The 12,164-nt window shown below is 40.5% G+C and overlaps 2 long non-coding RNA genes across 2 annotated transcripts in view; one reads left to right on the top strand and one right to left on the bottom strand.

Annotated features, from left to right (window-relative positions):
- Positions 1-4,060: 4,060 nt before the first annotated feature.
- The window catches only part of LOC116686023 (uncharacterized), an 18,402-nt gene continuing 10,298 nt past the window's right edge, over positions 4,061-12,164 (top strand). The window contains exon 1 of the long non-coding RNA XR_004331127.1: positions 4,061-4,073. This is a non-coding gene — a long non-coding RNA (uncharacterized LOC116686023). The remainder of the gene's footprint in view (positions 4,074-12,164) is intronic.
- Positions 4,288-12,164, bottom strand: part of LOC116686024 (uncharacterized) — a 22,029-nt gene continuing 14,152 nt past the window's right edge. The window contains exon 3 of the long non-coding RNA XR_004331128.1: positions 4,288-4,301. This is a non-coding gene — a long non-coding RNA (uncharacterized LOC116686024). The remainder of the gene's footprint in view (positions 4,302-12,164) is intronic.

The following is a 12,164-nucleotide window of genomic DNA, read 5'->3' as shown; positions in this document are numbered from 1 at the left end:
CCTGTGCTGTGTGTAAGAAACAAGCGTTTCAAGGAACCTACTTTGTGAGCTCTCGCCGCAACCTCAGGGTTTACACTACATGGAAGGAGACTACAAGTAAAGTGGGAGTGATTTACAAAGAAATGGCTGTTATTAAAGTAAATCTCACATTTGCACTCCTGCGATTTTACCATTACACTGCCAATAAGTGAAGTGACAGATTTTGTAAAGAATGATAATCCTAGCAACGGGTGAGACTTCCCTCCCTGCTTCCCTCAATAACCCACTTCTTTCAACCCCCATGAATCTAATTTGGCTTTCTGTTAATTGTTCTCTCCAGTGCAAGTCGAGATGAGAGGTTATCTTCCAAGACGTTTTCAAAAGCTCCCTATATACTGTTTCCAGAGAGTTTTTAATACTTCTCCTGACTGGTCCACTGAACTTTATTTGTAAAATAGGTGGTGTGTTCCTTTAACCCTTATCCTTATCCATCCCTATGTCTTCTGAGAGAGACTGTGAACTTGCTGTCCTTCCGGGTCAAAATTGCAAATGAACTTCGTTTTTTTTTCTTTAATTTTTTTACGCTTTTGAAACGTTTTGTCACTTTTTACATAACCTATTTTTTTTGCAAATTAGGGTTATTTGGCCTCATAGTTCAGCGGATTGTTGGATCACAGTTTGTTTCAAATGCTATAAAATTAAAAAAAAAAAAAAAAAAAACCACCCACAGTTTCAATGAAATAATCATTAATTTACGTGACTTCCATACAACGTACAATCCCACTTTCATGTTATTTTTGGGCAATTTGGTTCAAAGAAACCATAATTCTAATATAAAAATTGTCAATTATATTATCTATCTATCTATCTATCTATCTATCTATCTATCTATTACCTATCTACCTATCTATCTATCTATCTATAGTATACCTCTGCAGTTGAAATCTTGGAATTAGCTAAGTGGACACTGAGTTAGGATTTTTATATACACATATCTTTTTTTTTTTGCCAAAAAATACACAATATATGTAGGTGTGGTCCTATTTGTTTTGACTTTTTCCCGCCCATTTATTCTCATGTTGGTCTAAGGTTGGGGAGGTCATTTCTTTTTTGTTTCAGTTTATCATTTATTTATTTTAAACTATATTAGTATATCACTAAATTAATTCATATTTCAATTTTGACTGCAATATTTGTGTGTAAAAAAAAAAAGAAAGATTTAAGACTTAAGGCCAAAAAAACACGTTTTGTTAGTTCATTAGTTGAATGAGACATGTGATGTCGTTGGCTGTTTTACCACGGACCTGGTATGTGTGGAGGAAGTATACCATTTAAGACTATTGGGCGGATTAAAGGACACAACAAATACGTCGATTTGATTCATGTACTTTTTTCAATTTTACAGAAGGGCTAATAGGGAGTTAGTGTTAGTGTCACTTGTTTCCAGTTTCCAGACCTGCTGATTGCGCTCGGCTAATACTACGCTGTATGCAGCTAGGACAGTAGCAATAGTAGATGCATGAATATTGTTGGGTCTGCGATGAAAAGCTAGTAGATGTTATTAGGGGTGTAATGGTACATGTACTGTATCTGAATAGTGGTGAAAAGTAACAAAGTACAAATTTGTGGTTTACACATGGGTCTTTTATACGCTGCTACATTTCGAGAAAATATGTACATTTCCCTTCACTACATTATTCTGACATCTTTAGTTACTAGTTACTTTACAAATTAAGATTTTGGCACACATGACCTAAGCCCCAAGTCCAGCGAAATGATCAGATGATAAACACTTAGTGATTGACAAGACAGTTTGGATCGTTTCCAGTTCCTATAATGTGAGGGTTTTTATACATTAAGTACTTTACTTTTAAACTTAATCTGGAAGTACATGTACCTGATGACACTACATTCTGTGGGCCATCGGGAATCTTGTCCCTTATGAGGTCATAAGGGGAAAGGTTACCTCCTCTTTCTTTGCTTTGCCCCCCAGAAAAATTGGACATCATGGCTTTCGAAGAGCAAAGTGGCAGTTGGTCAAGGCCGCACTCCACCTCCACCTTCTCAAAAGCTAAAGACTCAGAAATGGCACATACTAAAGAAAGCTCATTGGGGACTGGCTCTAGTGGCTGGAATACTGGACCAAACTGAATTTTGGGAAAGAGACTTCAGATCAGAATTAGGGGACGACTAGGTCTGAATAAAAGAGACTTCAGATACAGTATTAGGGACCACTAAGGTCTACATAAAAGAGCTTCACTACGGTATTAGGGGACCACTAAGTGTCCATGTAAAAGCATCCAAAGAGGACCATGTCGTGGGACCTTAACTAGCACACTTTATGTTAGGGAATACTTGTTAGCCTAGACATTACGAGTTGTTTCCCTTAACCAAAAGATCCGAACACTTCTTCCACCCACTGATCTGGATCAATAATCAATTCAAGATACGCTATCCAACATTATCATGCAAAGTGAAAATTTCTATCATAGTCTGTAAGATGCCCCTATATTTTAAATCCCTGACAGATCATTTTAAGTTGCTTTTGGTTGCGCAGGCCCCTAAATCGAAACGCATCGTGACTTAAGGAATCTGCAAATTAGTATCATTGTCCAAAGAATCAATGTAATATTGTATTGTGATTTAATAATATAATATTGTATTCATGGGAGCCTTTCTTGACACCCCTGGTTGTTTGTAGTAGTAGTTGTGGTCGGAGCCCGCTGCTGGTCTCCTACCCACCAAACGCCATGCAGCAGGTACTGAGAATGCACTTGCACAACTGTATTGGCCACAATTGCCGCTCTAATAACGCACCCTCACCTTGTGGCCCTCTCGAGCAGAGCCTTTTCTCTGCTTTTCAAAAAGAAAAGCGATGAGCACAAAGCAAGAGAGAGCAGGGAAGAGAGAGACAGAGACAGGAAACTAAAGAGAGGCCAGGCCACCGTGAAAAGAGCCAATGAACAAAACCACTCACACCTTGCATGAGACGAGCTCCGATTGGCAGCGCTTCATCCCGCCTCAATTATACAGACTAATTAGATTTTTAATTTCTGTCTGTTTGAAGTAAAAGAACGACAATGGAGTCATGTGAAAGCTCAAATGCGAAGCGTAATGGCGTAAAAAAAAACCCAAGACCTTAATCCAACACTCACATGTGCCCTGTATGATAACATAGAAGACAGAGGGTAAGAGCAGAAGACGATATGTAACAAAAAACCTAAATTATGTCGTCCTCTACCATCCCTCCTTCCTTGTGCTCCTTTCTTCCTCCTCCCTCCATCCTTGCTTTCCTCTCTTTTTTTTTATTTCCACCTTTTTTTTATTCTATGCCATCTGGCCCTCTCATCTCCACTGTAAAAAAGAGAAAACTAATTCATGTTCCGAGTCATCTGCATGAGAACAGTGGCGGGTCCGGTGCTATGGTGTAAAAAAGGAAAGCGAAAGAGAGGGAGGGATTGGAGCGAGAGACAAGACGGATAGAAAGAGAAAGAGAGTTAGAGCAAGCTAAATTGCATACTGTATGTATGAGTCATATGTATGTGCCATATAAATAAGGGCTCATTTTTGGTGGAGGTCTTGTACTTTTTAAGTCAATCTCATTAGGATATTCATGTGCCCTCTGTACTTGAGGGAATTGTTGGTCTATGCATCATATGCGTTCATCCAGGCCATAAGCCTTTCTATGTGTAAAGATGGGGGACAATAATGCACTTTGGGGCCTCTTGGGTAACTGTGTGTAAACGCCACCACGGTCCTTTGTTGCCCCTCTTTCTCTAACCCTCATTTGCTATTCACTAATACGGAGGAAAATACCCAAAGATATCTGTTAATATACTTCCATCCAGCCAAAGCTAAAATTAGCCTTAGCCAACATGTGACGTCTGCAGTCCGACACTTACAAACGTTTTTTTTTTAACAGTTATTTCTTGCGAATGTCTTTTCTATGACAGTTAGCTAAATGCTACTCCAGCCTGATCACAATACCATGTAATACTACTGTTAAACAGTTTTTGTGTTAAAGCTCATTGACCATTTTAGTTTGACATTTGCCATTTTCACTAAAACAAAGTACAGCTGAGGCTGATGGGAGTGTCATTTAGTTTTGCAGGCATTTGGTCTAAACTAAGTATGGATGAAGTAATGTTGACCTGACATGGCGCTATAGTGAAAGGTATCCCGATGGTATTACGCTTCATCTTGTGGGATGGATGTGAATTTGTGTAGCAAATTTCATGACCACCCAACACATGTGCATCGGGAAACTGCACTGCTAATGTCAGTTAGCACATTAGGCTATATAGTGTGAACTAATTTGGATGCTAATGGGGTATTCTTCCACCTCCACAGACAGTTTTTACTTGCTAATTTCGTTTTTTTGGTGATTTGGTCACAAAGAAAGGATGAATACAGGGTAAGTAATTCTAAGGGTAAGCGTTTGTATTTATTTTTTGTATTTCATATTGATCCTCGATACAACAGGGCCGATTAAGTAAAGAGGTGAAAGGGGGCGACAGCTACACATTTTTGTTTCCTATGCACCCACAAACTATTCCCCCTGTTACCTTCGTTTTCCAGTCTCGCAGGGTCCCTCTTTTCTTTATGTTTTTTTTCCACTTCTGTCTGTCTCATTCAGTTTTCTTACACTCTCTCACTCTCCCCTCCCTCATCTCTCTCTCACTCTCTCACTTAAAGTTTTCTATTGAAGGGAATTCAATCACCATAATGAATCTGAGGCTAGGCACCAAATTCTTCTTCACAGGACGAAATTCTAAGGGTTATGGAATTTGTAAAATGAATAGCTTGGAGAAGGTAAATGGACGTGGCAAATGTACAGTAGTGTCTAGCATATGTATGGACTTGGCGTGTGTGTGTGTGTGTGTGCAGATGTGCATTTAGTATATTTTGCCACTCACATGATGTTGTTTATAAACCAACCCCTTGGCTGTTGCTCTCATTGTCAAAGTATGGGTCATGTCATAGTCTGTTATTGCCAGACCTTCCTCCACGCGCCGTGGTGGAGGGTCTGGCTATCCACACAGCATTCTGGACTGGAAAAAAATCATGCTCTGTTTATTGCATTTACAATTGTTTTGGCAGCACCAAGCCCTTTAGGGAGCCACGTGCCTCTGCAAAATACCCCTCAGGAAGAAATTTGTTTTGGTGGAACGTGTACGTTTAAAGTAGTTTTAGTCGTGCAACAAGAACTCAGATTGGACAGATAGTCTAGCTAGCTGTCTGATTTAACACCTGCAGAGATCTGAGGACCAGGTAACCAATATTCCTCGATTGGACAGATAGTCTAGCTGCTGTCTGGATTCCCTGCAGAGATCTGGGACCAGGTAACCATAGTCCCAGAATCCACCAGAGGTTAGAGTATCAACACAAGATAGAGGAAGGGGACGGACATCCGGCAAATGAGGCATCCAGCAGTTTTTGAGGTGGAACGTTGTTGATATAGACAAGTTATATCATACACTTTATTTTAAACTTAACGATTGATCCCTGACTAGAGAAAGAAAGAACCAGAGAAGGTTGTTCTAGTCTGCCCGACCTCTGCTCTCTCTCCGCTGACTCATCTCGCCACTCGTTTCTGGACAAGCCCGCTCATCAGTTTCTGGTCACGTGGCAAGGTTCCTTAGTACCACTCAAAGAAACCATGACAAAACATAACACATGCGGAGAAAGGGATCCTTAGCCGTCCGATTTGGCCGATACCACTTCGCCCCAAGCAGGACACACCACCCCCTCCAGGTCTGAGTGTCAAAATAACAAACGTTTGACAATTGTAACATCACACATGTCTTCTTCCCCTGTCTCAAAATTTGAGATTGTCCTAGCTGTTTTTAGTTTCACTGTTTTTACCTGTATTTGTGGTGTGCACACTGTTTTTTCACCCTGGGAACACGAGCAGTTGTAATATTATGAAGCGTCATTCAGTGTGTTGTAGGGAAGTTGGAAATGGGCTGATTCTGATTGGTCCTTTGTCTTGGTGATTGGTGATTTTGTCTTTTTGTCTTTTAGCTGTCTTTTCCACATCGGGTCATCTTCCTGTCCTCGTTCTCTCCAGTGTGTTTCCTCGCTGGTGCTCAAAGTGGGGTTCAGGACGCTCCAAGAAAGGGGTTGCAAGAAAAATCAAAGGAGGTGTAGAGGTGTTAAAACAGGATTAAAAAGCAAAAGACTGAGAAGCAACGTCTTCAAGGCTGGTCCCCAGACCTCTAAATCACTGCCAGATACTGTATCTCCCATTTGTTTACCAATGTATAAAGACCAAGTGAAACCTGAACCCTGCTAACCAGAAATGTCCAAAGTGACACTTTCAAGCTGAATGATCAATAAAACAAATGTTGGTTTAATCTGATTATCTAGCTAGGGACCTCAGCAAGCCAATTTTACCTGTGCCAAAAGGCAACACATCATCACGCCTGGTCAGATGCATTGTGGCGTTTGTCATTGGCGCAAAAAGAGCTCTCTTAGAGCTTATTCAGACATGCTTGTGGCACTCGGGCGTCACACTTTTTTGACCATCTACCTCGGACTTTGCGTTCTATGCCTACGCTTATGTTGTCCCTCGGGTCAATTACCCGTTTTTCCTATATCAATGTTCTTTTAATTCCCAAATAACTTGATTGATCCACACAAACGCTCTTTGTCAAGTACAAATCTCTACTTTCATTAATCTTGGACGTTTGAAAAACAAATGAAGTGGTTTGAAATAGTATTGAGTAAAAGTTACATATTCCAGTCTGGATAATCCATCAACTCCATTCCTTATTTAGACTAATAATTCCTATTTCTGCTTTTCTAACTCACATTAGGTATAATGTCCTATAAATGAGGTTTATTGACCATAAATCCAAAAATAACTGTGAAACTAAAGTTATAAAGTTAGTGTTTTGTAGTGTTAAAACGTGAAACAGTGAAAAACAGGAGCGTCAAAAGTGTTGGAAAAGGGACAAGAACATGAGAAAAAGAGAACGTCACTAAATGGTTGAAATTCAATTTGGACGGGAAGACAACCACGAGGGTTAAGGGGATTTTTGTGTCGGAATCCGAAGGTGAGACCGCTGACCAAGGGTCAGTATTTTTTTCGGTTGGAGTGAGACAGCTCAAGTCAACAGGGTTGAACATCGTGTCCCTTAGTCCCATTCCCATTTTTACGATGGGTTACAAGACTAATCTGAACTAGATGCCACTTCCTTTTTATCTTTGTCAACTGACCAATGGCGTTATTTATAATAGCTGATGTTCACTTTCAAAAACACCACAAATAATAGTCTACCAAGGACGGAGAGTCCGGGTCAAAAAAAGTATTTTTTTTTTTTTCTTTTGTCAGACTTTTTTTTAGTTTTACTACCAACACCACCTACTACCACATATTTTTACACACTATTATTGGATTCATGGTCAATAACCCTCATTTGTATTGAATTACACCCTAATATTTGAGTTCAAAAAGCAGAAATAAAGGAATTATTTTGACTAATAGATACAATTACAGTGAGTTTAGTCAGAATAAAGTGTTCAATTGTATTGCAAAGAGTGTTGTATGGAATCCAAGCCACTTTTGTGATAATTTGGTTACAAAGAAACCCATATTTCAGATATAGACCTTTTTTAAGGAGGGTTAAGATAGCATGAAGCCTTCGGACCACCACTTTTAGAGTTAAGATTCAATGACAGTGGCACCCTCGTGAGGGGGTTGGGGGGTTGAGTAACACGTTTACACAGTAGAAATGAGATGACATGAAGCCAGTGAAATGCAGCTCCCCCACAGGTATATCTTATGTCATATCCCAAGGTTATTTGGCCAGAAGGGAACCTTACCATTTTGACAATGTGAAAAACCAATGTCGTTTATATTCTAAACTCCACGACGTCACACTGCCTGCTACACATCCCCTGAGTGCCATTATCCTACACAATAGCGGTTCTTTACCACCTGACCTTCTGGTCCAATAAAACCACAGAAGGCTGTGGCAGCTGCAATAGAGATGCCAGGACTGGCTGCGGCTGTAATGAACTCTTAAGACCAAAGCACGGCCCTGTGTGTGTGTGTTGTGTGTGTGTGTGGTGGTGTGTGACCTGTAATGGCGTGAGTGTGTGTCAGTGCAACAGTATAGACACATACGTCCATTAGATTAGCACGTCTTGTGACGTGCGTGCGTGCATGTGTGCGTGTGTGCGTGGGTGGTGTGTGTGGTTCGTGTGTGCGTGCGTGGTGTGTGTGTGTGAGATCGATCCCAGTAGCTCATCAGTGTCAGGGCTGAAAAGGTTGTGGGATGAAATGAGGCGAGAATCAAAGAGAGACCCCCCCCCCCCACACACACACACACTCCTCCCCAGCTCCCCATCACCCTGTCCCCCTCCTTTTGTATTTATTGCTGTATTTATTTCTGCTGAAAAGCCAGTCTAGTTCATTTGCTAGTCGACCGGGCAGAGCAGGGCTCCTATTCTTAGGCTTTTATTAACATCATGGACTGCACAACAGCTACAGAATCTATTATTCATTAAGTGTAACCAATATAAAATTTAAAACAGTCTGGGCTTTTTTTTGTGTGGAATTATGTAAGGTCAGCATAATTTTCTGCCTATTACTAATATCTATATCATCTTTTCCTTAGTCAGCTCTATTTAAATATGCAATCATTTACAGCTTTTGACTATATGTGTGTGCACACCCAATTTCCAATATTCCTCTAGTAGACTTTTTATGCTGACATCAATGGCAAGCTATTAAAGACAGTATTTCATTATTGGTTCCTCTTCCCCAGTGGTTATTTACAATCCCATATATACTAAGCACTGATATTAAAGGAGACCATTTTAATGAGGTGCTATCTGCCATGGCAATATGTCTTTCTCCGAATGAGATTGTGTTTAAAGATTTTATCAAGAAATGGCTGTTCGGCAGGGTTATGTTTTGTCCATGAAATATGCATTTCATATCTCTTTCATTTCATTAACATAATTTAATTTGTGCTTTGCATTCTGTGCATAATACATATTTGATTTACAAAACAAATATTTCCATTAGAAAATGAATTTCATGCACGCAAAAGGCAGAACTGAAAGATGTATTGTAAGGAAGTAAGAAAAAAAAAGGAATTGTATTATCTTTGACTCAGGGAAAAAAAAAATCACTGGCAAGGAGAAATACACTGAATAGCTTTCTTATGTGTGTGTGTGTGGACTGTGTGTGTACCGTGTGTGTGTGTGTGTGTGTGTGTGTGTGTGTGGACATGCTGCTACCCGTGCATGTTTGTGTAGTATGTAAATGTGCATTGCAGAAGCAATGAAAGCTGAGGGTATATTGCATAAAGTTTAGAGCAATATAGCCCAGATTGATTTACATGGCGTGCATAGGGGGCTGTCCCTGATGTTAAGTGCACCATTGCACTTAACATCAGAAGAAGCAGACAGACCCATTTTGAATCTTGATTTTGTGTCACTACCTTTTAGAGAGATGCCAGCCATATGTGCCGTGGTGGAAGACATATTCACATTCTTTACATAAAGTGCTCATATTCTGCTCACTTTCAGGTTCATAATTGTATTTAGAGGTTGTACCAGAAAAGGTTTATGTGTTCATTTTCTTTGTGCTGTACATTGCTCCTCCTCCTCCTCCCCTTTTCACCCTGTGTGTTGAGCTCTCTGTTTCATCTACAGAGTGAAGCATCTCGCTTCTGCAGTACTTAGGTAAGGACTACTAGCCAGTCAGAAGCAGAGTGCGATGGCGTGCTAGCAGCTAGGCGAGCATTATAACGCGTGTTGCAAAATGATGAGCGTGTGTCACAGAAGTAAATGCTGGACTACAATAGAGCAGTTTGTGAACAGTGTTTTCTGTAGGAGATGGTAAGTCCCTTTGGGGGGGGGGGCGCTTTTTCACTTTGTAAACCTATAATATGCACAAAAAAAGATATATTATAAAGGAAAAAAAAGCCAAGCCAATCCAAACTATTCTGTCAATCAAGGGTTTAATGTTCTAATCATTTCAGCTGGACTTGTAGGCTGCTTGTTGGGTAGTTTCATTAATAATAAAACATATTTTATAAATATTTATGTGCAATATAATATTTATGTGTCGTTATTGACATCTTAATTTGTTAAATAACTAGTAACTAAAGCTGTAAAGTTCAATATTTCTCTGTGAAATAGAAGTAGAAAGTGGTATGACAAGAAAAGACTCAAGTGAAGCACTTCAAATGTGTACTTAAGTACACGATTTGAGTAAATGTACTTAGTTACATTCCACTACTGCACATGCCAGAGGAGAATATACTTTGTCCTACATTGGAAGGCTTCAGTTGTTTGTCGCCGAGGTGTGTGCTCTCTCTCTTTATAGTGGCCATCTTTCACGCCTCTACTTAAGAGATCTTTAGCTCCTCTTCCTCTTCCCCCTTTGGTATGATGAATTATGAAGTCTCACCCCTTCTCCGTTTCCCTTTCCCTTTTTCCCATGGAACGCTGCAAGTTTTAATTAAAGCACTTCACCTTGCTTGTTTAAAGGCTATCACGAGCCCCGTGATAACTTTGAGAGTGTGCGAGCGAGAGGGAGAGGGAGATGGAGCGCTAGGGCTTTGGATAACACAAAGCATTTAAAACCCGGCCCTGGCGAGTTCATATTAATTTGGCTTATCTGTGGAAAAAAAAAAAAAAAAATATCCAGGTACAAGTGAGACAGATCCTGGAATTTAATGAGCTCAAAATGTAAAGTCAATGTCAAAAGACTTTTTTTTTTTTCTCCTTAACTTTATTCCTCTCGTGGGGGTGAGGTGGGGGACTTGTCTGAGCTAAAAGCCAAACAGTAAGATCAGTGTTTCAGGGGTAACTAGTATTAGCAGGGATTTCAGGCTTGTTTGACACGCCGCGTTGAAGGAATGGCTTAAAATAGACGGCGGCAGGTAGAGGAGGTACGCGGCGGGAAAATGGGGGCGGGGGGGGGGGGAGACAGGAAGAGAGAGGGAAGGCTAATACCTGGGCTTCACTCCGCTTTGTCGCCCACTGATAGGGGAACGCTCGGAGGATGTTACCGCTTGGCAACCTAATCGCTCCTTTCTATCCCCATCTCTCTACCTCTCTCTCTATCAATGACTTATTTTCTTTCTCTGCCTTAGAGTCAATCTCTGTGATTGTCTCTCCTCATGTGCAAGGCAGGTGTTTGCCTGCCTGCCGGTCTGGCAGAAGCTCGAAGTATTTGTATAAGTCTGTGACAGGTGCATGCGAGTTGACGGCAGGTGGGGTTGGATGTGTGTGTGGGGGGGGTGTGTTGAGAGAGGTGATAGCATCACAGTTCTCTGTCTCCCCCCCCCCACACACACACACACACACACTTTTTAAGGCGGTGGGTGAGTGTCTCAGGATGACTCTTTTAACATAAGCCTCTTCTGAACTGTAGTTTTAGTACTTAACACCCCACTCTTCAAACCAAATCCCAAACGAGAGGCTCGAGATTGGAGTTTAAAACGAGAGGAGAAAAAAAAAGGTTACTGATATCATAACATGTAACTTTTTGCCGGCTGTATCCTGAGCGTACTGTAACCGTGCAGGATGTGGTGCTTATTACGCATGCACACGGGGTGCGAAGAGCCTGCAATTGTATTGATTTTCCCAATATAGAGTGAAACCTCATTTGTTTCAGTGCACAGTGCAAATATGTTTGATTCTTGTTTTGCCTCATATACAGTAAATCATGCAACATGCATTTCCCCTGCTGTTCAGCTCTCTTGATAAGACACTGTTTGTCAGGGCTGTAAGAGATCTTAAGAGATCGTTCCATTTTGCAGGAGGAGAACATCACTTGACTGCAGCCTCTCAGATACCATTGTTCACTACTGCAATGTGTAAATACTGTACAGTGTACATACAGTACTTTGGACTGTTTTTTATATGTTTATCCTCAATTCAGTTTAGTTCAAAAACACTTTATTAAGGCCAATTCAAGGTGAGTGTGAAAACATCTAGATAATGCACGTAAAAGATCACACGGTTACATTGTGTGAGAGATTATTTGCTCCAAGTGAGAATATTACGTGTGAAATTCAACACTAAAGTAGGCTATATATGTTTATTTCAATAAAGAAACATTTGTACCAAGCAAGACGATCCACTTCTCATGTTGATAAGAGCATTAAAATGAGAAAAAATAATGGAACAAAGAGAAATCAAGGGACATTTAGAATAGA

Source organism: Etheostoma spectabile, unplaced genomic scaffold (assembly GCF_008692095.1).
Source record: "Etheostoma spectabile isolate EspeVRDwgs_2016 unplaced genomic scaffold, UIUC_Espe_1.0 scaffold285, whole genome shotgun sequence".
NCBI classification, from domain to species: domain Eukaryota; kingdom Metazoa; phylum Chordata; class Actinopteri; order Perciformes; family Percidae; genus Etheostoma; species Etheostoma spectabile.
Note: the sequence above shows the minus strand (reverse complement) of the source record. Positions and strands in the feature narration are given on the sequence as shown.